The sequence below is a fragment of the Pelobates fuscus genome, chromosome 7 (genome assembly GCF_036172605.1).
Source record: "Pelobates fuscus isolate aPelFus1 chromosome 7, aPelFus1.pri, whole genome shotgun sequence".
NCBI classification, from domain to species: domain Eukaryota; kingdom Metazoa; phylum Chordata; class Amphibia; order Anura; family Pelobatidae; genus Pelobates; species Pelobates fuscus.
In genome coordinates, this window is record NC_086323.1 from 129,873,212 (window position 1) to 129,899,290 (window position 26,079).

Here is a 26,079-nt window from a genome sequence, read left to right on the forward strand (position 1 = left end):
TTCCTATACTCTATAATAACATGCTGAAGTTGAAGATTTCCTGGATTTCAGGAGAGTTTCTACTAGGTTGTCTGATAGGTCTTGGTTTAATAGAGTTGACCGTTCAAAAACCTCATGCTACTCCATGAGCCGTAAAGGCGAAAACATAATCAAGTACACAACAAGTATTATGACTCTTTAATCTTCCTGTGTATTCTCCTAGAATGAGTTCTTAGACAGGTTGTTAAAAAGTTACTCCAACCATCATAATCACTGCTAAATAAAAAAAATAAAAAACGTCATGCTACTCCATAAACCGTATAGGCAAAAATAGGATCAAGAACACAAGTCTCGTGACTCATTAATTTCCTCTGTGTTTCCTCCTAAAATGAGTTCTTGAACAAGTTTTTAAAAGGTTACTCTAACCATCATAAGCACTACTAAGCTGAAAATAAATACATAAATGATCATGGTACTCCATAAACCTCAATGGCAAAATATAATCAAGAACACAGCAAGTATTATACATTATTCTTCTTCTGTTTCTCCTCCTAGAACAAGTTTTAAAACAGGCGGTTAAATGGCTGACTTAAAATGCCCCATGTTGCTGCAAGAGATGAAATTACACCTCCTGCAGCAATGGGTTTAAACTTGGTATGTGTACTTTTTCACAGTGAAAATGTGCAGATGCAGACTCCAGACACCATGACCTCTTTAAATGACTGAAGTGGACATGCTGCTTGGAACCATGTAATTTAAGTCAACATCGTGGTTCTAGAAAAAAATGTGTCTATGGTTGATTCAGTAAGACAGGGTAGATATTGAAGATTTTAGATATTGACATTTTTTTTCTTTACTTGTCTTGTTCTTCCACTCAAATATTGATGTAGAATACTTGCAATTGATACATATGTTGATGATCATTTTGCTCAACTTATGTTTCCAAATAACGCTACTGAAATGGGGAACAAATTGCAATTGGGCCCTACTGAAGGGAACTTAAAACATATCGACCCAGGTGGGACTTGAACCCACAATCCCCAGCTTCGGAGGCTGATGCCTTATCCATTAGGCCACTGGGCCACATCTGCACACAAACATAAATCTCTGTCTTTTTTTTCCAATGACTAACTATAGATTGAATAATTTTAGTGTCCCAGTATTGGAACTCAGTTTTTAACTCAGATTATAGAAACCATTTGATAACATAGTCTAAAAAAGTCAAGAAAAATAAATAAATCTCTCTAAATCTCTCTATTTTCAAGAAGGGTATTGAAGATTTGCCATGGTCTTCAGTTACAATAATGTAATATAATTAAAGTACATGCCTAAACAGGAAAAAATAAATCCTGAGATGGTTTTAGGACCACTCGGTCATGAAAAATAACGGTGTTCCAACGGTGTTCCAATGACTAACTATAGATTGAATAATTTTAGTGTCCCAGTATTGGAACTCAGTTTTTAACTCAGATTATAGAAACCATTTGATAACATAGTCTAAAAAAGTCAAGAAAAATAAATAAATCTCTCTAAATCTCTCTATTTTCAAGAAGGGTATTGAAGATTTGCCATGGCCTTCAGTTACAATAATGTAATATAATTAAAGTACATGCCTAAACAGGAAAAATTCAATCCTGAGATGGTTTTAGGACCACTCGGTCATGAAAAATAACGGTGTGGGTGTCTGGAAAGAAGAAAGCTTGAAGTTCAATGATGCGTTTAGCAGTAGAAATCACTATTAGAAACACTGTCTTATAGGTAAGACACTGAGTAGTAATTTCTCGAAGAGGACCGTATGGACCATATTTGTAAGAAACTCTAGGACCAAAGGAATATCCCATGGCAGAGAAGTATTCCTAGGATGAGGTTTGATTATTATAGTTGCTTTAAAGAATTTTGCCGTTAGTGGATGTGAAGACCAGGAAGTATTGCACTGGGCAGATAGTTCAGTTCATTGGACTTTTAGAGTACTTAGACCATTCTCTAGGCCAGATTGAAAAAAATTCCAGGTAATAAAGCTGGGAAAGATGAAGGATATCAAAGGTTTGTAGAAGGGCTCATTGCTTGAAAGTTTCCTATACTCTATAATAACATGCTGAAGTTGAAGATTTCCTGGATTTCAGGAGAGTTTCTACTAGGTTGTCTGATAGGTCTTGGTTTAATAGAGTTGACCGTTCAAAAACCTCATGCTACTCCATGAGCCGTAAAGGCGAAAACATAATCAAGTACACAACAAGTATTATGACTCTTTAATCTTCCTGTGTATTCTCCTAGAATGAGTTCTTAGACAGGTTGTTAAAAAGTTACTCCAACCATCATAATCACTGCTAAATAAAAAAAATAAAAAACCTCATGTTACTCCATAAACCGTATAGGCAAAAATAGGATCAAGAACACAAGTCTCGTGACTCATTAATTTCCTCTGTGTTTCCTCCTAAAATGAGTTCTTGAATAAGTTTTTAAAAGGTTACTCTAACCATCATAAGCACTACTAAGCTGAAAATAAATACATAAATGATCATGGTACTCCATAAACCTCAATGGCAAAATATAATCAAGAACACAGCAAGTATTATACATTATTCTTCCTCTGTTTCTCTTCCTAGAACAAGTTTTAAAACAGGCGGTTAAATGGCTGACTTAAAATGCCCCATGTTGCTGCAAGAGATGAAATTACACCTCCTGCAGCAATGGGTTTAAACTTGGTATGTGTACTTTTTCACAGTGAAAAGGTGCAGATGCAGACTCCAGACACCATGACCTCTTTAAATGACTGAAGTGGACATGCTGCTTGGAACCATGTAATTTAAGTCAACATCGTGGTTCTAGAAAAAAATGTGTCTATGGTTGATTCAGTAAGACAGGGTAGATATTGAAGATTTTAGATATTGACATTTTTTTTCTTTACTTGTCTTGTTCTTCCACTCAAATATTGATGTAGAATACTTGCAATTGATACATATGTTGATGATCATTTTGCTCAACTTATGTTTCCAAATAACGCTACTGAAATGGGGAACAAATTGCAATTGGGCCCTACTGAAGGGAACTTAAAACATATCGACCCAGGTGGGACTTGAACCCACAATCCCCAGCTTCGGAGGCTGATGCCTTATCCATTAGGCCACTGGGCCACATCTGCACACAAACATAAATCTCTGTCTTTTTTTCCAATGACTAACTATAGATTGAATCATTTTAGTGTCCCAGTATTGGAACTCAGTTTTTAACTCAGATTATAGAAACCATTTGATAACATAGTCTAAAAAAGTCAAGAAAAATAAATAAATCTCTCTAAATCTCTCTATTTTCAAGAAGGGTATTGAAGATTTGCCATGGTCTTCAGTTACAATAATGTAATATAATTAAAGTACATGCCTAAACAGGAAAAAATAAATCCTGAGATGGTTTTAGGACCACTCGGTCATGAAAAATAACGGTGTGGGTGTCTGGAAAGAAGAAAGCTTGAAGTTCAATGATGCGTTTAGCAGTAGAAATCACTATTAGAAACACTGTCTTATAGGTAAGACACTGAGTAGAAATTTCTCGAAGAGGACCGTATGGACCATATTTGTAAGAAACTCTAGGACCAAAGGAATATCCCATGGCAGAGAAGTATTCCTAGGATGAGGTTTGATTATTATAGTTGCTTTAAAGAATTTTGCCGTTAGTGGATGTGAAGACCAGGAAGTATTGCACTGGGCAGATAGTTCAGTTCATTGGACTTTTAGAGTACTTAGACCATTCTCTAGGCCAGATTGAAAAAAATTCCAGGTAATAAAGCTGGGAAAGATGAAGGATATCAAAGGTTTGTAGAAGGGCTCATTGCTTGAAAGTTTCCTATACTCTATAATAACATGCTGAAGTTGAAGATTTCCTGGATTTCAGGAGAGTTTCTACTAGGTTGTCTGATAGGTCTTGGTTTAATAGAGTTGACCGTTCAAAAACCTCATGCTACTCCATGAGCCGTAAAGGCGAAAACATAATCAAGTACACAACAAGTATTATGACTCTTTAATCTTCCTGTGTATTCTCCTAGAATGAGTTCTTAGACAGGTTGTTAAAAAGTTACTCCAACCATCATAATCACTGCTAAATAAAAAAAATAAAAAACGTCATACTACTCCATAAACCGTATATGCAAAAATAGGATCAAGAACACAAGTCTTGTGACTCATTAATTTCCTCTGTGTTTCCTCCTAAAATGAGTTCTTGAACAAGTTTTTAAAAGGTTACTCTAACCATCATAAGCACTACTAAGCTGAAAATAAATACATAAATGATCATGGTACTCCATAAACCTCAATGGCAAAATATAATCAAGAACATAGCAAGTATTATACATTATTCTTCCTCTGTTTCTCTTCCTAGAACAAGTTTTAAAACAGGCGGTTAAATGGCTGACTTAAAATGCCCCATGTTGCTGCAAGAGATGAAATTACACCTCCTGCAGCAATGGGTTTAAACTTGGTATGTGTACTTTTTCACAGTGAAAAGGTGCAGATGCAGACTCCAGACACCATGACCTCTTTAAATGACTGAAGTGGACATGCTGCTTGGAACCATGTAATTTAAGTCAACATCGTGGTTCTAGAAAAAAATGTGTCTATGGTTGATTCAGTAAGACAGGGTAGATATTGAAGATTTTAGATATTGACATTTTTTTTCTTTACTTGTCTTGTTCTTCCACTCAAATATTGATGTAGAATACTTGCAATTGATACATATGTTGATGATCATTTTGCTCAACTTATGTTTCCAAATAACGCTACTGAAATGGGGAACAAATTGCAATTGGGCCCTACTGAAGGGAACTTAAAACATATCGACCCAGGTGGGACTTGAACCCACAATCCCCAGCTTCGGAGGCTGATGCCTTATCCATTAGGCCACTGGGCCACATCTGCACACAAACATAAATCTCTGTCTTTTTTTTCCAATGACTAACTATAGATTGAATAATTTTAGTGTCCCAGTATTGGAACTCAGTTTTTAACTCAGATTATAGAAACCATTTGATAACATAGTCTAAAAAAGTCAAGAAAAATAAATAAATCTCTCTAAATCTCTCTATTTTCAAGAAGGGTATTGAAGATTTGCCATGGTCTTCAGTTACAATAATGTAATATAATTAAAGTACATGCCTAAACAGGAAAAAATAAATCCTGAGATGGTTTTAGGACCACTCGGTCATGAAAAATAACGGTGTTCCAACGGTGTTCCAATGACTAACTATAGATTGAATAATTTTAGTGTCCCAGTATTGGAACTCAGTTTTTAACTCAGATTATAGAAACCATTTGATAACATAGTCTAAAAAAGTCAAGAAAAATAAATAAATCTCTCTAAATCTCTCTATTTTCAAGAAGGGTATTGAAGATTTGCCATGGTCTTCAGTTACAATAATGTAATATAATTAAAGTACATGCCTAAACAGGAAAAAATCAATCCTGAGATGGTTTTAGGACCACTCGGTCATGAAAAATAACGGTGTGGGTGTCTGGAAAGAAGAAAGCTTGAAGTTCAATGATGCGTTTAGCAGTAGAAATCACTATTAGAAACACTGTCTTATAGGTAAGACACTGAGTAGTAATTTCTCGAAGAGGACCGTATGGACCATATTTGTAAGAAACTCTAGGACCAAAGGAATATCCCATGGCAGAGAAGTATTCCTAGGATGAGGTTTGATTATTATAGTTGCTTTAAAGAATTTTGCCGTTAGTGGATGTGAAGACCAGGAAGTATTGCACTGGGCAGATAGTTCAGTTCATTGGACTTTTAGAGTACTTAGACCATTCTCTAGGCCAGATTGAAAAAAATTCCAGGTAATAAAGCTGGGAAAGATGAAGGATATCAAAGGTTTGTAGAAGGGCTCATTGCTTGAAAGTTTCCTATACTCTATAATAACATGCTGAAGTTGAAGATTTCCTGGATTTCAGGAGAGTTTCTACTAGGTTGTCTGATAGGTCTTGGTTTAATAGAGTTGACCGTTCAAAAACCTCATGCTACTCCATGAGCCGTAAAGGCGAAAACATAATCAAGTACACAAAAAGTATTATGACTCTTTAATCTTCCTGTGTATTCTCCTAGAATGAGTTCTTAGACAGGTTGTTAAAAAGTTACTCCAACCATCATAATCACTGCTAAATAAAAAAAATAAAAAACCTCATGTTACTCCATAAACCGTATAGGCAAAAATAGGATCAAGAACACAAGTCTCGTGACTCATTAATTTCCTCTGTGTTTCCTCCTAAAATGAGTTCTTGAACAAGTTTTTAAAAGGTTACTCTAACCATCATAAGCACTACTAAGCTGAAAATAAATACATAAATGATCATGGTACTCCATAAACCTCAATGGCAAAATATAATCAAGAACACTGCAAGTATTATACATTATTCTTCCTCTGTTTCTCCTCCTAGAACAAGTTTTAAAACAGGCGGTTAAATGGCTGACTTAAAATGCCCCATGTTGCTGCAAGAGATGAAATTACACCTCCTGCAGCAATGGGTTTAAACTTGGTATGTGTACTTTTTCACAGTGAAAAGGTGCAGATGCAGACTCCAGACACCATGACCTCTTTAAATGACTGAAGTGGACATGCTGCTTGGAACCATGTAATTTAAGTCAACATCGTGGTTCTAGAAAAAAATGTGTCTATGGTTGATTCAGTAAGACAGGGTAGATATTGAAGATTTTAGATATTGACATTTTTTTTCTTTACTTGTCTTGTTCTTCCACTCAAATATTGATGTAGAATACTTGCAATTGATACATATGTTGATGATCATTTTGCTCAACTTATGTTTCCAAATAACGCTACTGAAATGGGGAACAAATTGCAATTGGGCCCTACTGAAGGGAACTTAAAACATATCGACCCAGGTGGGACTTGAACCCACAATCTCCAGCTTCGGAGGCTGATGCCTTATCCATTAGGCCACTGGGCCACATCTGCACACAAACATAAATCTCTGTCTTTTTTTTCCAATGACTAACTATAGATTGAATAATTTTAGTGTCCCAGTATTGGAACTCAGTTTTTAACTCAGATTATAGAAACCATTTGATAACATAGTCTAAAAAAGTCAAGAAAAATAAATAAATCTCTCTAAATCTCTCTATTTTCAAGAAGGGTATTGAAGATTTGCCATGGTCTTCAGTTACAATAATGTAATATAATTAAAGTACATGCCTAAACAGGAAAAAATAAATCCTGAGATGGTTTTAGGACCACTCGGTCATGAAAAATAACGGTGTGGGTGTCTGGAAAGAAGAAAGCTTGAAGTTCAATGATGCGTTTAGCAGTAGAAATCACTATTAGAAACACTGTCTTATAGGTAAGACACTGAGTAGTAATTTCTCGAAGAGGACCGTATGGACCATATTTGTAAGAAACTCTAGGACCAAAGGAATATCCCATGGCAGAGAAGTATTCCTAGGATGAGGTTTGATTATTATAGTTGCTTTAAAGAATTTTGCCGTTAGTGGATGTGAAGACCAGGAAGTATTGCACTGGGCAGATAGTTCAGTTCATTGGACTTTTAGAGTACTTAGACCATTCTCTAGGCCAGATTGAAAAAAATTCCAGGTAATAAAGCTGGGAAAGATGAAGGATATCAAAGGTTTGTAGAAGGGCTCATTGCTTGAAAGTTTCCTATACTCTATAATAACATGCTGAAGTTGAAGATTTCCTGGATTTCAGGAGAGTTTCTACTAGGTTGTCTGATAGGTCTTGGTTTAATAGAGTTGACCGTTCAAAAACCTCATGCTACTCCATGAGCCGTAAAGGCGAAAACATAATCAAGTACACAACAAGTATTATGACTCTTTAATCTTCCTGTGTATTCTCCTAGAATGAGTTCTTAGACAGGTTGTTAAAAAGTTACTCCAACCATCATAATCACTGCTAAATAAAAAAAATAAAAAACGTCATGCTACTCCATAAACCGTATAGGCAAAAATAGGATCAAGAACACAAGTCTCGTGACTCATTAATTTCCTCTGTGTTTCCTCCTAAAATGAGTTCTTGAACAAGTTTTTAAAAGGTTACTCTAACCATCATAAGCACTACTAAGCTGAAAATAAATACATAAATGATCATGGTACTCCATAAACCTCAATGGCAAAATATAATCAAGAACACAGCAAGTATTATACATTATTCTTCTTCTGTTTCTCCTCCTAGAACAAGTTTTAAAACAGGCGGTTAAATGGCTGACTTAAAATGCCCCATGTTGCTGCAAGAGATGAAATTACACCTCCTGCAGCAATGGGTTTAAACTTGGTATGTGTACTTTTTCACAGTGAAAATGTGCAGATGCAGACTCCAGACACCATGACCTCTTTAAATGACTGAAGTGGACATGCTGCTTGGAACCATGTAATTTAAGTCAACATCGTGGTTCTAGAAAAAAATGTGTCTATGGTTGATTCAGTAAGACAGGGTAGATATTGAAGATTTTAGATATTGACATTTTTTTTCTTTACTTGTCTTGTTCTTCCACTCAAATATTGATGTAGAATACTTGCAATTGATACATATGTTGATGATCATTTTGCTCAACTTATGTTTCCAAATAACGCTACTGAAATGGGGAACAAATTGCAATTGGGCCCTACTGAAGGGAACTTAAAACATATCGACCCAGGTGGGACTTGAACCCACAATCCCCAGCTTCGGAGGCTGATGCCTTATCCATTAGGCCACTGGGCCACATCTGCACACAAACATAAATCTCTGTCTTTTTTTTCCAATGACTAACTATAGATTGAATAATTTTAGTGTCCCAGTATTGGAACTCAGTTTTTAACTCAGATTATAGAAACCATTTGATAACATAGTCTAAAAAAGTCAAGAAAAATAAATAAATCTCTCTAAATCTCTCTATTTTCAAGAAGGGTATTGAAGATTTGCCATGGTCTTCAGTTACAATAATGTAATATAATTAAAGTACATGCCTAAACAGGAAAAAATAAATCCTGAGATGGTTTTAGGACCACTCGGTCATGAAAAATAACGGTGTTCCAACGGTGTTCCAATGACTAACTATAGATTGAATAATTTTAGTGTCCCAGTATTGGAACTCAGTTTTTAACTCAGATTATAGAAACCATTTGATAACATAGTCTAAAAAAGTCAAGAAAAATAAATAAATCTCTCTAAATCTCTCTATTTTCAAGAAGGGTATTGAAGATTTGCCATGGTCTTCAGTTACAATAATGTAATATAATTAAAGTACATGCCTAAACAGGAAAAAATCAATCCTGAGATGGTTTTAGGACCACTCGGTCATGAAAAATAACGGTGTGGGTGTCTGGAAAGAAGAAAGCTTGAAGTTCAATGATGCGTTTAGCAGTAGAAATCACTATTAGAAACACTGTCTTATAGGTAAGACACTGAGTAGTAATTTCTCGAAGAGGACCGTATGGACCATATTTGTAAGAAACTCTAGGACCAAAGGAATATCCCATGGCAGAGAAGTATTCCTAGGATGAGGTTTGATTATTATAGTTGCTTTAAAGAATTTTGCCGTTAGTGGATGTGAAGACCAGGAAGTATTGCACTGGGCAGATAGTTCAGTTCATTGGACTTTTAGAGTACTTAGACCATTCTCTAGGCCAGATTGAAAAAAATTCCAGGTAATAAAGCTGGGAAAGATGAAGGATATCAAAGGTTTGTAGAAGGGCTCATTGCTTGAAAGTTTCCTATACTCTATAATAACATGCTGAAGTTGAAGATTTCCTGGATTTCAGGAGAGTTTCTACTAGGTTGTCTGATAGGTCTTGGTTTAATAGAGTTGACCGTTCAAAAACCTCATGCTACTCCATGAGCCGTAAAGGCGAAAACATAATCAAGTACACAAAAAGTATTATGACTCTTTAATCTTCCTGTGTATTCTCCTAGAATGAGTTCTTAGACAGGTTGTTAAAAAGTTACTCCAACCATCATAATCACTGCTAAATAAAAAAAATAAAAAACCTCATGTTACTCCATAAACCGTATAGGCAAAAATAGGATCAAGAACACAAGTCTCGTGACTCATTAATTTCCTCTGTGTTTCCTCCTAAAATGAGTTCTTGAACAAGTTTTTAAAAGGTTACTCTAACCATCATAAGCACTACTAAGCTGAAAATAAATACATAAATGATCATGGTACTCCATAAACCTCAATGGCAAAATATAATCAAGAACACTGCAAGTATTATACATTATTCTTCCTCTGTTTCTCCTCCTAGAACAAGTTTTAAAACAGGCGGTTAAATGGCTGACTTAAAATGCCCCATGTTGCTGCAAGAGATGAAATTACACCTCCTGCAGCAATGGGTTTAAACTTGGTATGTGTACTTTTTCACAGTGAAAAGGTGCAGATGCAGACTCCAGACACCATGACCTCTTTAAATGACTGAAGTGGACATGCTGCTTGGAACCATGTAATTTAAGTCAACATCGTGGTTCTAGAAAAAAATGTGTCTATGGTTGATTCAGTAAGACAGGGTAGATATTGAAGATTTTAGATATTGACATTTTTTTCTTTACTTGTCTTGTTCTTCCACTCAAATATTGATGTAGAATACTTGCAATTGATACATATGTTGATGATCATTTTGCTCAACTTATGTTTCCAAATAACGCTACTGAAATGGGGAACAAATTGCAATTGGGCCCTACTGAAGGGAACTTAAAACATATCGACCCAGGTGGGACTTGAACCCACAATCCCCAGCTTCGGAGGCTGATGCCTTATCCATTAGGCCACTGGGCCACATCTGCACACAAACATAAATCTCTGTCTTTTTTTTCCAATGACTAACTATAGATTGAATAATTTTAGTGTCCCAGTATTGGAACTCAGTTTTTAACTCAGATTATAGAAACCATTTGATAACATAGTCTAAAAAAGTCAAGAAAAATAAATAAATCTCTCTAAATCTCTCTATTTTCAAGAAGGGTATTGAAGATTTGCCATGGTCTTCAGTTACAATAATGTAATATAATTAAAGTACATGCCTAAACAGGAAAAAATCAATCCTGAGATGGTTTTAGGACCACTCGGTCATGAAAAATAACGGTGTGGGTGTCTGGAAAGAAGAAAGCTTGAAGTTCAATGATGCGTTTAGCAGTAGAAATCACTATTAGAAACACTGTCTTATAGGTAAGACACTGAGTAGTAATTTCTCGAAGAGGACCGTATGGACCATATTTGTAAGAAACTCTAGGACCAAAGGAATATCCCATGGCAGAGAAGTATTCCTAGGATGAGGTTTGATTATTATAGTTGCTTTAAAGAATTTTGCCGTTAGTGGATGTGAAGACCAGGAAGTATTGCACTGGGCAGATAGTTCAGTTCATTGGACTTTTAGAGTACTTAGACCATTCTCTAGGCCAGATTGAAAAAAATTCCAGGTAATAAAGCTGGGAAAGATGAAGGATATCAAAGGTTTGTAGAAGGGCTCATTGCTTGAAAGTTTCCTATACTCTATAATAACATGCTGAAGTTGAAGATTTCCTGGATTTCAGGAGAGTTTCTACTAGGTTGTCTGATAGGTCTTGGTTTAATAGAGTTGACCGTTCAAAAACCTCATGCTACTCCATGAGCCGTAAAGGCGAAAACATAATCAAGTACACAACAAGTATTATGACTCTTTAATCTTCCTGTGTATTCTCCTAGAATGAGTTCTTAGACAGGTTGTTAAAAAGTTACTCCAACCATCATAATCACTGCTAAATAAAAAAAATAAAAAACGTCATACTACTCCATAAACCGTATAGGCAAAAATAGGATCAAGAACACAAGTCTCGTGACTCATTAATTTCCTCTGTGTTTCCTCCTAAAATGAGTTCTTGAACAAGTTTTTAAAAGGTTACTCTAACCATCATAAGCACTACTAAGCTGAAAATAAATACATAAATGATCATGGTACTCCATAAACCTCAATGGCAAAATATAATCAAGAACACAGCAAGTATTATACATTATTCTTCTTCTGTTTCTCCTCCTAGAACAAGTTTTAAAACAGGCGGTTAAATGGCTGACTTAAAATGCCCCATGTTGCTGCAAGAGATGAAATTACACCTCCTGCAGCAATGGGTTTAAACTTGGTATGTGTACTTTTTCACAGTGAAAATGTGCAGATGCAGACTCCAGACACCATGACCTCTTTAAATGACTGAAGTGGACATGCTGCTTGGAACCATGTAATTTAAGTCAACATCGTGGTTCTAGAAAAAAATGTGTCTATGGTTGATTCAGTAAGACAGGGTAGATATTGAAGATTTTAGATATTGACATTTTTTTTCTTTACTTGTCTTGTTCTTCCACTCAAATATTGATGTAGAATACTTGCAATTGATACATATGTTGATGATCATTTTGCTCAACTTATGTTTCCAAATAACGCTACTGAAATGGGGAACAAATTGCAATTGGGCCCTACTGAAGGGAACTTAAAACATATCGACCCAGGTGGGACTTGAACCCACAATCCCCAGCTTCGGAGGCTGATGCCTTATCCATTAGGCCACTGGGCCACATCTGCACACAAACATAAATCTCTGTCTTTTTTTTCCAATGACTAACTATAGATTGAATAATTTTAGTGTCCCAGTATTGGAACTCAGTTTTTAACTCAGATTATAGAAACCATTTGATAACATAGTCTAAAAAAGTCAAGAAAAATAAATAAATCTCTCTAAATCTCTCTATTTTCAAGAAGGGTATTGAAGATTTGCCATGGTCTTCAGTTACAATAATGTAATATAATTAAAGTACATGCCTAAACAGGAAAAAATAAATCCTGAGATGGTTTTAGGACCACTCGGTCATGAAAAATAACGGTGTTCCAACGGTGTTCCAATGACTAACTATAGATTGAATAATTTTAGTGTCCCAGTATTGGAACTCAGTTTTTAACTCAGATTATAGAAACCATTTGATAACATAGTCTAAAAAAGTCAAGAAAAATAAATAAATCTCTCTAAATCTCTCTATTTTCAAGAAGGGTATTGAAGATTTGCCATGGTCTTCAGTTACAATAATGTAATATAATTAAAGTACATGCCTAAACAGGAAAAAATCAATCCTGAGATGGTTTTAGGACCACTCGGTCATGAAAAATAACGGTGTGGGTGTCTGGAAAGAAGAAAGCTTGAAGTTCAATGATGCGTTTAGCAGTAGAAATCACTATTAGAAACACTGTCTTATAGGTAAGACACTGAGTAGTAATTTCTCGAAGAGGACCGTATGGACCATATTTGTAAGAAACTCTAGGACCAAAGGAATATCCCATGGCAGAGAAGTATTCCTAGGATGAGGTTTGATTATTATAGTTGCTTTAAAGAATTTTGCCGTTAGTGGATGTGAAGACCAGGAAGTATTGCACTGGGCAGATAGTTCAGTTCATTGGACTTTTAGAGTACTTAGACCATTCTCTAGGCCAGATTGAAAAAAATTCCAGGTAATAAAGCTGGGAAAGATGAAGGATATCAAAGGTTTGTAGAAGGGCTCATTGCTTGAAAGTTTCCTATACTCTATAATAACATGCTGAAGTTGAAGATTTCCTGGATTTCAGGAGAGTTTCTACTAGGTTGTCTGATAGGTCTTGGTTTAATAGAGTTGACCGTTCAAAAACCTCATGCTACTCCATGAGCCGTAAAGGCGAAAACATAATCAAGTACACAAAAAGTATTATGACTCTTTAATCTTCCTGTGTATTCTCCTAGAATGAGTTCTTAGACAGGTTGTTAAAAAGTTACTCCAACCATCATAATCACTGCTAAATAAAAAAAATAAAAAACCTCATGTTACTCCATAAACCGTATAGGCAAAAATAGGATCAAGAACACAAGTCTCGTGACTCATTAATTTCCTCTGTGTTTCCTCCTAAAATGAGTTCTTGAACAAGTTTTTAAAAGGTTACTCTAACCATCATAAGCACTACTAAGCTGAAAATAAATACATAAATGATCATGGTACTCCATAAACCTCAATGGCAAAATATAATCAAGAACACTGCAAGTATTATACATTATTCTTCCTCTGTTTCTCCTCCTAGAACAAGTTTTAAAACAGGCGGTTAAATGGCTGACTTAAAATGCCCCATGTTGCTGCAAGAGATGAAATTACACCTCCTGCAGCAATGGGTTTAAACTTGGTATGTGTACTTTTTCACAGTGAAAAGGTGCAGATGCAGACTCCAGACACCATGACCTCTTTAAATGACTGAAGTGGACATGCTGCTTGGAACCATGTAATTTAAGTCAACATCGTGGTTCTAGAAAAAAATGTGTCTATGGTTGATTCAGTAAGACAGGGTAGATATTGAAGATTTTAGATATTGACATTTTTTTTCTTTACTTGTCTTGTTCTTCCACTCAAATATTGATGTAGAATACTTGCAATTGATACATATGTTGATGATCATTTTGCTCAACTTATGTTTCCAAATAACGCTACTGAAATGGGGAACAAATTGCAATTGGGCCCTACTGAAGGGAACTTAAAACATATCGACCCAGGTGGGACTTGAACCCACAATCCCCAGCTTCGGAGGCTGATGCCTTATCCATTAGGCCACTGGGCCACATCTGCACACAAACATAAATCTCTGTCTTTTTTTTCCAATGACTAACTATAGATTGAATAATTTTAGTGTCCCAGTATTGGAACTCAGTTTTTAACTCAGATTATAGAAACCATTTGATAACATAGTCTAAAAAAGTCAAGAAAAATAAATAAATCTCTCTAAATCTCTCTATTTTCAAGAAGGGTATTGAAGATTTGCCATGGTCTTCAGTTACAATAATGTAATATAATTAAAGTACATGCCTAAACAGGAAAAAATCAATCCTGAGATGGTTTTAGGACCACTCGGTCATGAAAAATAACGGTGTGGGTGTCTGGAAAGAAGAAAGCTTGAAGTTCAATGATGCGTTTAGCAGTAGAAATCACTATTAGAAACACTGTCTTATAGGTAAGACACTGAGTAGTAATTTCTCGAAGAGGACCGTATGGACCATATTTGTAAGAAACTCTAGGACCAAAGGAATATCCCATGGCAGAGAAGTATTCCTAGGATGAGGTTTGATTATTATAGTTGCTTTAAAGAATTTTGCCGTTAGTGGATGTGAAGACCAGGAAGTATTGCACTGGGCAGATAGTTCAGTTCATTGGACTTTTAGAGTACTTAGACCATTCTCTAGGCCAGATTGAAAAAAATTCCAGGTAATAAAGCTGGGAAAGATGAAGGATATCAAAGGTTTGTAGAAGGGCTCATTGCTTGAAAGTTTCCTATACTCTATAATAACATGCTGAAGTTGAAGATTTCCTGGATTTCAGGAGAGTTTCTACTAGGTTGTCTGATAGGTCTTGGTTTAATAGAGTTGACCGTTCAAAAACCTCATGCTACTCCATGAGCCGTAAAGGCGAAAACATAATCAAGTACACAACAAGTATTATGACTCTTTAATCTTCCTGTGTATTCTCCTAGAATGAGTTCTTAGACAGGTTGTTAAAAAGTTACTCCAACCATCATAATCACTGCTAAATAAAAAAAATAAAAAACGTCATACTACTCCATAAACCGTATAGGCAAAAATAGGATCAAGAACACAAGTCTCGTGACTCATTAATTTCCTCTGTGTTTCCTCCTAAAATGAGTTCTTGAACAAGTTTTTAAAAGGTTACTCTAACCATCATAAGCACTACTAAGCTGAAAATAAATACATAAATGATCATGGTACTCCATAAACCTCAATGGCAAAATATAATCAAGAACATAGCAAGTATTATACATTATTCTTCCTCTGTTTCTCTTCCTAGAACAAGTTTTAAAACAGGCGGTTAAATGGCTGACTTAAAATGCCCCATGTTGCTGCAAGAGATGAAATTACACCTCCTGCAGCAATGGGTTTAAACTTGGTATGTGTACTTTTTCACAGTGAAAAGGTGCAGATGCAGACTCCAGACACCATGACCTCTTTAAATGACTGAAGTGGACATGCTGCTTGGAACCATGTAATTTAAGTCAACATCGTGGTTCTAGAAAAAAATGTGTCTATGGTTGATTCAGTAAGACAGGGTAGATATTGAAGATTTTAGATATTGACATTTTTTTTCTTTACTTGTCTTGTTCTTCCACTCAAATATTGATGTAGAATACTTGCAATTGATACATATGTTGATGATCATTTTGCTCAACTTATGTTTCCAAATAACGCTACTGAAATGGGGAACAAATTGCAATTGGGCCCTACTTAAGGGAACTTAAAACATATCGACCCAGGTGGGACTTGAACCCACAATCCCCAGCTTCGGAGGCTGATGCCTTATCCATTAGGCCACTGGGCCACATCTGCACACAAACACAAATCTCTGTCTTTTTTTTCCAATGACTAACTATAGATTGAATCATTTTAGTGTCCCAGTATTGGAACTCAGTTTTTAACTCAGATTATAGAAACCATTTGATAACATAGTCTAAAATAGTCAAGAAAAATAAATAAATCTCTCTAAATCTCTCTATTTTCAAGAAGGGTATTGAAGATTTGCCATGGTCTTCAGTTACAATAATGTAATATAATTAAAGTACATGCCTAAACAGGAAAAAATAAATCCTGAGATGGTTTTAGGACCACTCGGTCATGAAAAATAACGGTGTGGGTGTCTGGAAAGAAGAAAGCTTGAAGTTCAATGATGCGTTTAGCAGTAGAAATCACTATTAGAAACACTGTCTTATAGGTAAGACACTGAGTAGAAATTTCTCGAAGAGGACCGTATGGACCATATTTGTAAGAAACTCTAGGACCAAAGGAATATCCCATGGCAGAGAAGTATTCCTAGGATGAGGTTTGATTATTATAGTTGCTTTAAAGAATTTTGCCGTTAGTGGATGTGAAGACCAGGAAGTATTGCACTGGGCAGATAGTTCAGTTCATTGGACTTTTAGAGTACTTAGACCATTCTCTAGGCCAGATTGAAAAAAATTCCAGGTAATAAAGCTGGGAAAGATGAAGGATATCAAAGGTTTGTAGAAGGGCTCATTGCTTGAAAGTTTCCTATACTCTATAATAACATGCTGAAGTTGAAGATTTCCTGGATTTCAGGAGAGTTTCTACTAGGTTGTCTGATAGGTCTTGGTTTAATAGAGTTGACCGTTCAAAAACCTCATGCTACTCCATGAGCCGTAAAGGCGAAAACATAATCAAGTACACAACAAGTATTATGACTCTTTAATCTTCCTGTGTATTCTCCTAGAATGAGTTCTTAGACAGGTTGTTAAAAAGTTACTCCAACCATCATAATCACTGCTAAATAAAAAAAATAAAAAACGTCATACTACTCCATAAACCGTATAGGCAAAAATAGGATCAAGAACACAAGTCTCGTGACTCATTAATTTCCTCTGTGTTTCCTCCTAAAATGAGTTCTTGAACAAGTTTTTAAAAGGTTACTCTAACCATCATAAGCACTACTAAGCTGAAAATAAATACATAAATGATCATGGTACTCCATAAACCTCAATGGCAAAATATAATCAAGAACATAGCAAGTATTATACATTATTCTACCTCTGTTTCTCTTCCTAGAACAAGTTTTAAAACAGGCGGTTAAATGGCTGACTTAAAATGCCCCATGTTGCTGCAAGAGATGAAATTACACCTCCTGCAGCAATGGGTTTAAACTTGGTATGTGTACTTTTTCACAGTGAAAAGGTGCAGATGCAGACTCCAGACACCATGACCTCTTTAAATGACTGAAGTGGACATGCTGCTTGGAACCATGTAATTTAAGTCAACATCGTGGTTCTAGAAAAAAATGTGTCTATGGTTGATTCAGTAAGACAGGGTAGATATTGACATTTTTTTTCTTTACTTGTCTTGTTCTTCCACTCAAATATTGATGTAGAATACTTGCAATTGATACATATGTTGATGATCATTTTGCTCAACTTATGTTTCCAAATAACGCTACTGAAATGGGGAACAAATTGCAATTGGGCCCTACTGAAGGGAACTTAAAACATATCGACCCAGGTGGGACTTGAACCCACAATCCCCAGCTTCGGAGGCTGATGCCTTATCCATTAGGCCACTGGGCCACATCTGCACACAAACATAAATCTCTGTCTTTTTTTCCAATGACTAACTATAGATTGAATCATTTTAGTGTCCCAGTATTGGAACTCAGTTTTTAACTCAGATTATAGAAACCATTTGATAACATAGTCTAAAAAAGTCAAGAAAAATAAATAAATCTCTCTAAATCTCTCTATTTTCAAGAAGGGTATTGAAGATTTGCCATGGTCTTCAGTTACAATAATGTAATATAATTAAAGTACATGCCTAAACAGGAAAAAATAAATCCTGAGATGGTTTTAGGACCACTCGGTCATGAAAAATAACGGTGTGGGTGTCTGGAAAGAAGAAAGCTTGAAGTTCAATGATGCGTTTAGCAGTAGAAATCACTATTAGAAACACTGTCTTATAGGTAAGACACTAAGTAGAAATTTCTCGAAGAGGACCGTATGGACCATATTTGTAAGAAACTCTAGGACCAAAGGAATATCCCATGGCAGAGAAGTATTCCTAGGATGAGGTTTGATTATTATAGTTGCTTTAAAGAATTTTGCCGTTAGTGGATGTGAAGACCAGGAAGTATTGCACTGGGCAGATAGTTCAGTTCATTGGACTTTTAGAGTACTTAGACCATTCTCTAGGCCAGATTGAAAAAAATTCCAGGTAATAAAGCTGGGAAAGATGAAGGATATCAAAGGTTTGTAGAAGGGCTCATTGCTTGAAAGTTTCCTATACTCTATAATAACATGCTGAAGTTGAAGATTTCTTGGATTTCAGGAGAGTTTCTACTAGGTTGTCTGATAGGTCTTGGTTTAATAGAGTTGACCGTTCAAAAACCTCATGCTACTCCATGAGCCGTAAAGGCGAAAACATAATCAAGTACACAACAAGTATTATGACTCTTTAATCTTCCTGTGTATTCTCCTAGAATGAGTTCTTAGACAGGTTGTTAAAAAGTTACTCCAACCATCATAATCACTGCTAAATAAAAAAAATAAAAAACGTCATACTACTCCATAAACCGTATATGCAAAAATAGGATCAAGAACACAAGTCTCGTGACTCATTAATTTCCTCTGTGTTTCCTCCTAAAATGAGTTCTTGAACAAGTTTTTAAAAGGTTACTCTAACCATCATAAGCACTACTAAGCTGAAAATAAATACATAAATGATCATGGTACTCCATAAACCTCAATGGCAAAATATAATCAAGAACATAGCAAGTATTATACATTATTCTTCCTCTGTTTCTCTTCCTAGAACAAGTTTTAAAACAGGCGGTTAAATGGCTGACTTAAAATGCCCCATGTTGCTGCAAGAGATGAAATTACACCTCCTGCAGCAATGGGTTTAAACTTGGTATGTGTACTTTTTCACAGTGAAAAGGTGCAGATGCAGACTCCAGACACCATGACCTCTTTAAATGACTGAAGTGGACATGCTGCTTGGAACCATGTAATTTAAGTCAACATCGTGGTTCTAGAAAAAAATGTGTCTATGGTTGATTCAGTAAGACAGGGTAGATATTGAAGATTTTAGATATTGACATTTTTTTTCTTTACTTGTCTTGTTCTTCCACTCAAATATTGATGTAGAATACTTGCAATTGATACATATGTTGATGATCATTTTGCTCAACTTATGTTTCCAAATAACGCTACTGAAATGGGGAACAAATTGCAATTGGGCCCTACTGAAGGGAACTTAAAACATATCGACCCAGGTGGGACTTGAACCCACAATCCCCAGCTTCGGAGGCTGATGCCTTATCCATTAGGCCACTGGGCCACATCTGCACACAAACATAAATCTCTGTCTTTTTTTCCAATGACTAACTATAGATTGAATCATTTTAGTGTCCCAGTATTGGAACTCAGTTTTTAACTCAGATTATAGAAACCATTTGATAACATAGTCTAAAAAAGTCAAGAAAAATAAATAAATCTCTCTAAATCTCTCTATTTTCAAGAAGGGTATTGAAGATTTGCCATGGTCTTCAGTTACAATAATGTAATATAATTAAAGTACATGCCTAAACAGGAAAAAATAAATCCTGAGATGGTTTTAGGACCACTCGGTCATGAAAAATAACGGTGTGGGTGTCTGGAAAGAAGAAAGCTTGAAGTTCAATGATGCGTTTAGCAGTAGAAATCACTATTAGAAACACTGTCTTATAGGTAAGACACTGAGTAGAAATTTCTCGAAGAGGACCGTATGGACCATATTTGTAAGAAACTCTAGGACCAAAGGAATATCCCATGGCAGAGAAGTATTCCTAGGATGAGGTTTGATTATTATAGTTGCTTTAAAGAATTTTGCCGTTAGTGGATGTGAAGACCAGGAAGTATTGCACTGGGCAGATAGTTCAGTTCATTGGACTTTTAGAGTACTTAGACCATTCTCTAGGCCAGATTGAAAAAAATTCCAGGTAATAAAGCTGGGAAAGATGAAGGATATCAAAGGTTTGTAGAAGGGCTCATTGCTTGAAAGTTTCCTATACTCTATAATAACATGCTGAAGTTGAAGATTTCCTGGATTTCAGGAGAGTTTCTACTAGGTTGTCTGATAGGTCTTGGTTTAATAGAGTTGACCGTTCAAAAACCTCATGCTACTCCATGAGCCGTAAAGGCGAAAACATAATCAAGTACACAACAAGTATTATGACTCTTTAATCTTCCTGTGTATTCTCCTAGAATGAGTTCTTAGACAGGTTGTTAAAAAGTTACTCCAACCATCATAATCACTGCTAAATAAAAAAAATAAAAAACGTCATACTACTCCATAAACCGTATATGCAAAAATAGGATCAAGAACACAAGTCTCGTGACTCATTAATTTCCTCTGTGTTTCCTCCTAAAATGAGTTCTTGAACAAGTTTTTAAAAGGTTACTCTAACCATCATAAGCACTACTAAGCTGAAAATAAATACATAAATGATCATGGTACTCCATAAACCTCAATGGCAAAATATAATCAAGAACATAGCAAGTATTATACATTATTCTTCCTCTGTTTCTCTTCCTAGAACAAGTTTTAAAACAGGCGGTTAAATGGCTGACTTAAAATGCCCCATGTTGCTGCAAGAGATGAAATTACACCTCCTGCAGCAATGGGTTTAAACTTGGTATGTGTACTTTTTCACAGTGAAAAGGTGCAGATGCAGACTCCAGACACCATGACCTCTTTAAATGACTGAAGTGGACATGCTGCTTGGAACCATGTAATTTAAGTCAACATCGTGGTTCTAGAAAAAAATGTGTCTATGGTTGATTCAGTAAGACAGGGTAGATATTGAAGATTTTAGATATTGACATTTTTTTTCTTTACTTGTCTTGTTCTTCCACTCAAATATTGATGTAGAATACTTGCAATTGATACATATGTTGATGATCATTTTGCTCAACTTATGTTTCCAAATAACGCTACTGAAATGGGGAACAAATTGCAATTGGGCCCTACTGAAGGGAACTTAAAACATATCGACCCAGGTGGGACTTGAACCCACAATCCCCAGCTTCGGAGGCTGATGCCTTATCCATTAGGCCACTGGGCCACATCTGCACACAAACATAAATCTCTGTCTTTTTTTTCCAATGACTAACTATAGATTGAATAATTTTAGTGTCCCAGTATTGGAACTCAGTTTTTAACTCAGATTATAGAAACCATTTGATAACATAGTCTAAAAAAGTCAAGAAAAATAAATAAATCTCTCTAAATCTCTCTATTTTCAAGAAGGGTATTGAAGATTTGCCATGGTCTTCAGTTACAATAATGTAATATAATTAAAGTACATGCCTAAACAGGAAAAAATCAATCCTGAGATGGTTTTAGGACCACTCGGTCATGAAAAATAACGGTGTGGGTGTCTGGAAAGAAGAAAGCTTGAAGTTCAATGATGCGTTTAGCAGTAGAAATCACTATTAGAAACACTGTCTTATAGGTAAGACACTGAGTAGTAATTTCTCGAAGAGGACCGTATGGACCATATTTGTAAGAAACTCTAGGACCAAAGGAATATCCCATGGCAGAGAAGTATTCCTAGGATGAGGTTTGATTATTATAGTTGCTTTAAAGAATTTTGCCGTTAGTGGATGTGAAGACCAGGAAGTATTGCACTGGGCAGATAGTTCAGTTCATTGGACTTTTAGAGTACTTAGACCATTCTCTAGGCCAGATTGAAAAAAATTCCAGGTAATAAAGCTGGGAAAGATAAAGGATATCAAAGGTTTGTAGAAGGGCTCATTGCTTGAAAGTTTCCTATACTCTATAATAACATGCTGAAGTTGAAGATTTCCTGGATTTCAGGAGAGTTTCTACTAGGTTGTCTGATAGGTCTTGGTTTAATAGAGTTGACCGTTCAAAAACCTCATGCTACTCCATGAGCCGTAAAGGCGAAAACATAATCAAGTACACAACAAGTATTATGACTCTTTAATCTTCCTGTGTATTCTCCTAGAATGAGTTCTTAGACAGGTTGTTAAAAAGTTACTCCAACCATCATAATCACTGCTAAATAAAAAAAATAAAAAACGTCATACTACTCCATAAACCGTATAGGCAAAAATAGGATCAAGAACACAAGTCTCGTGACTCATTAATTTCCTCTGTGTTTCCTCCTAAAATGAGTTCTTGAACAAGTTTTTAAAAGGTTACTCTAACCATCATAAGCACTACTAAGCTGAAAATAAATACATAAATGATCATGGTACTCCATAAACCTCAATGGCAAAATATAATCAAGAACATAGCAAGTATTATACATTATTCTTCCTCTGTTTCTCTTCCTAGAACAAGTTTTAAAACAGGCGGTTAAATGGCTGACTTAAAATGCCCCATGTTGCTGCAAGAGATGAAATTACACCTCCTGCAGCAATGGGTTTAAACTTGGTATGTGTACTTTTTCACAGTGAAAAGGTGCAGATGCAGACTCCAGACACCATGACCTCTTTAAATGACTGAAGTGGACATGCTGCTTGGAACCATGTAATTTAAGTCAACATCGTGGTTCTAGAAAAAAATGTGTCTATGGTTGATTCAGTAAGACAGGGTAGATATTGAAGATTTTAGATATTGACATTTTTTTTCTTTACTTGTCTTGTTCTTCCACTCAAATATTGATGTAGAATACTTGCAATTGATACATATGTTGATGATCATTTTGCTCAACTTATGTTTCCAAATAAATGGGGAACAAATTACAATTGGGCCCTACTTAAGGGAACTTAAAACATATCGACCCAGGTGGGACTTGAACCCACAATCCCCAGCTTCGGAGGCTGATGCCTTATCCATTAGGCCACTGGGCCACATCTGCACACAAACTTAAATCTCTGTCTTTTTTTTCCAATGACTAACTATAGATTGAATCATTTTAGTGTCCCAGTATTGGAACTCAGTTTTTAACTCAGATTATAGAAACCATTTGATAACATAGTCTAAAAAAGTCAAGAAAAATAAATAAATCTCTCTAAATCTCTCTATTTTCAAGAAGGGTATTGAAGATTTGCCATGGCCTTCAGTTACAATAATGTAATATAATTAAAGTACATGCCTAAACAGGAAAAATTCAATCCTGAGATGGTTTTAGGACCACTCGGTCATGAAAAATAACGGTGTGGGTGTCTGGAAAGAAGAAAGCTTGAAGTTCAATGATGCGTTTAGCAGTAGAAATCACTATTAGAAACACTGTCTTATAGGTAAGACACTGAGTAGTAATTTCTCGAAGAGGACCGTATGGACCATATTTGTAAGAAACTCTAGGACCAAAGGAATATCCCATGGCAGAGAAGTATTCCTAGGATGAGGTTTGATTATTATAGTTGCTTTAAAGAATTTTGCCGTTAGTGGATGTGAAGACCAGGAAGTATTGCACTGGGCAGATAGTTCAGTTCATTGGACTTTTAGAGTACTTAGACCATTCTCTAGGCCAGATTGAAAAAAATTCCAGGTAATAAAGCTGGGAAAGATGAAGGATATCAAAGGTTTGTAGAAGGGCTCATTGCTTGAAAGTTTCCTATACTCTATAATAACATGCTGAAGTTGAAGATTTCCTGGATTTCAGGAGAGTTTCTACTAGGTTGTCTGATAGGTCTTGGTTTAATAGAGTTGACCGTTCAAAAACCTCATGCTACTCCATGAGCCGTAAAGGCGAAAACATAATCAAGTACACAACAAGTATTATGACTCTTTAATCTTCCTGTGTATTCTCCTAGAATGAGTTCTTAGACAGGTTGTTAAAAAGTTACTCCAACCATCATAATCACTGCTAAATAAAAAAAATAAAAAACCTCATGTTACTCCATAAACCGTATAGGCAAAAATAGGATCAAGAACACAAGTCTCGTGACTCATTAATTTCCTCTGTGTTTCCTCCTAAAATGAGTTCTTGAATAAGTTTTTAAAAGGTTACTCTAACCATCATAAGCACTACTAAGCTGAAAATAAATACATAAATGATCATGGTACTCCATAAACCTCAATGGCAAAATATAATCAAGAACACAGCAAGTATTATACATTATTCTTCCTCTGTTTCTCTTCCTAGAACAAGTTTTAAAACAGGCGGTTAAATGGCTGACTTAAAATGCCCCATGTTGCTGCAAGAGATGAAATTACACCTCCTGCAGCAATGGGTTTAAACTTGGTATGTGTACTTTTTCACAGTGAAAAGGTGCAGATGCAGACTCCAGACACCATGACCTCTTTAAATGACTGAAGTGGACATGCTGCTTGGAACCATGTAATTTAAGTCAACATCGTGGTTCTAGAAAAAAATGTGTCTATGGTTGATTCAGTAAGACAGGGTAGATATTGAAGATTTTAGATATTGACATTTTTTTTCTTTACTTGTCTTGTTCTTCCACTCAAATATTGATGTAGAATACTTGCAATTGATACATATGTTGATGATCATTTTGCTCAACTTATGTTTCCAAATAACGCTACTGAAATGGGGAACAAATTGCAATTGGGCCCTACTGAAGGGAACTTAAAACATATCGACCCAGGTGGGACTTGAACCCACAATCCCCAGCTTCGGAGGCTGATGCCTTATCCATTAGGCCACTGGGCCACATCTGCACACAAACATAAATCTCTGTCTTTTTTTCCAATGACTAACTATAGATTGAATCATTTTAGTGTCCCAGTATTGGAACTCAGTTTTTAACTCAGATTATAGAAACCATTTGATAACATAGTCTAAAAAAGTCAAGAAAAATAAATAAATCTCTCTAAATCTCTCTATTTTCAAGAAGGGTATTGAAGATTTGCCATGGTCTTCAGTTACAATAATGTAATATAATTAAAGTACATGCCTAAACAGGAAAAAATAAATCCTGAGATGGTTTTAGGACCACTCGGTCATGAAAAATAACGGTGTGGGTGTCTGGAAAGAAGAAAGCTTGAAGTTCAATGATGCGTTTAGCAGTAGAAATCACTATTAGAAACACTGTCTTATAGGTAAGACACTGAGTAGAAATTTCTCGAAGAGGACCGTATGGACCATATTTGTAAGAAACTCTAGGACCAAAGGAATATCCCATGGCAGAGAAGTATTCCTAGGATGAGGTTTGATTATTATAGTTGCTTTAAAGAATTTTGCCGTTAGTGGATGTGAAGACCAGGAAGTATTGCACTGGGCAGATAGTTCAGTTCATTGGACTTTTAGAGTACTTAGACCATTCTCTAGGCCAGATTGAAAAAAATTCCAGGTAATAAAGCTGGGAAAGATGAAGGATATCAAAGGTTTGTAGAAGGGCTCATTGCTTGAAAGTTTCCTATACTCTATAATAACATGCTGAAGTTGAAGATTTCCTGGATTTCAGGAGAGTTTCTACTAGGTTGTCTGATAGGTCTTGGTTTAATAGAGTTGACCGTTCAAAAACCTCATGCTACTCCATGAGCCGTAAAGGCGAAAACATAATCAAGTACACAACAAGTATTATGACTCTTTAATCTTCCTGTGTATTCTCCTAGAATGAGTTCTTAGACAGGTTGTTAAAAAGTTACTCCAACCATCA

The 26,079-nt window shown here is 35.7% G+C and overlaps 14 non-coding genes across 14 annotated transcripts; all 14 read right to left on the reverse strand.

The window, feature by feature from the left end:
* Positions 1-989: 989 nt before the first annotated feature.
* TRNAR-CCG (transfer RNA arginine (anticodon CCG)) lies at positions 990-1,062 on the reverse strand. Its single transcript has one exon. It is a non-coding gene; the product is annotated as a tRNA-Arg (tRNA).
* A 1,978-nt stretch (positions 1,063-3,040) lies between these two features.
* On the reverse strand, positions 3,041-3,113 carry TRNAR-CCG (transfer RNA arginine (anticodon CCG)). The gene has a single exon. It is a non-coding gene; the product is annotated as a tRNA-Arg (tRNA).
* A 1,692-nt stretch (positions 3,114-4,805) lies between these two features.
* Positions 4,806-4,878, reverse strand: TRNAR-CCG (transfer RNA arginine (anticodon CCG)). The gene has a single exon. It is a non-coding gene; the product is annotated as a tRNA-Arg (tRNA).
* A 1,978-nt stretch (positions 4,879-6,856) lies between these two features.
* Positions 6,857-6,929, reverse strand: TRNAR-CCG (transfer RNA arginine (anticodon CCG)). The gene has a single exon. It is a non-coding gene; the product is annotated as a tRNA-Arg (tRNA).
* Positions 6,930-8,622: 1,693 nt separating this feature from the next.
* Positions 8,623-8,695, reverse strand: TRNAR-CCG (transfer RNA arginine (anticodon CCG)). The gene has a single exon. It is a non-coding gene; the product is annotated as a tRNA-Arg (tRNA).
* Positions 8,696-10,672: 1,977 nt separating this feature from the next.
* Positions 10,673-10,745, reverse strand: TRNAR-CCG (transfer RNA arginine (anticodon CCG)). The gene has a single exon. It is a non-coding gene; the product is annotated as a tRNA-Arg (tRNA).
* Positions 10,746-12,438: 1,693 nt separating this feature from the next.
* TRNAR-CCG (transfer RNA arginine (anticodon CCG)) lies at positions 12,439-12,511 on the reverse strand. The gene has a single exon. It is a non-coding gene; the product is annotated as a tRNA-Arg (tRNA).
* Positions 12,512-14,489: 1,978 nt separating this feature from the next.
* On the reverse strand, positions 14,490-14,562 carry TRNAR-CCG (transfer RNA arginine (anticodon CCG)). Its single transcript has one exon. It is a non-coding gene; the product is annotated as a tRNA-Arg (tRNA).
* Positions 14,563-16,255: 1,693 nt separating this feature from the next.
* TRNAR-CCG (transfer RNA arginine (anticodon CCG)) lies at positions 16,256-16,328 on the reverse strand. The gene has a single exon. It is a non-coding gene; the product is annotated as a tRNA-Arg (tRNA).
* A 1,677-nt stretch (positions 16,329-18,005) lies between these two features.
* Positions 18,006-18,078, reverse strand: TRNAR-CCG (transfer RNA arginine (anticodon CCG)). Its single transcript has one exon. It is a non-coding gene; the product is annotated as a tRNA-Arg (tRNA).
* A 1,692-nt stretch (positions 18,079-19,770) lies between these two features.
* TRNAR-CCG (transfer RNA arginine (anticodon CCG)) lies at positions 19,771-19,843 on the reverse strand. Its single transcript has one exon. It is a non-coding gene; the product is annotated as a tRNA-Arg (tRNA).
* Positions 19,844-21,535: 1,692 nt separating this feature from the next.
* TRNAR-CCG (transfer RNA arginine (anticodon CCG)) lies at positions 21,536-21,608 on the reverse strand. The gene has a single exon. It is a non-coding gene; the product is annotated as a tRNA-Arg (tRNA).
* A 1,683-nt stretch (positions 21,609-23,291) lies between these two features.
* Positions 23,292-23,364, reverse strand: TRNAR-CCG (transfer RNA arginine (anticodon CCG)). Its single transcript has one exon. It is a non-coding gene; the product is annotated as a tRNA-Arg (tRNA).
* Positions 23,365-25,057: 1,693 nt separating this feature from the next.
* On the reverse strand, positions 25,058-25,130 carry TRNAR-CCG (transfer RNA arginine (anticodon CCG)). Its single transcript has one exon. It is a non-coding gene; the product is annotated as a tRNA-Arg (tRNA).
* Positions 25,131-26,079: the final 949 nt, after the last annotated feature.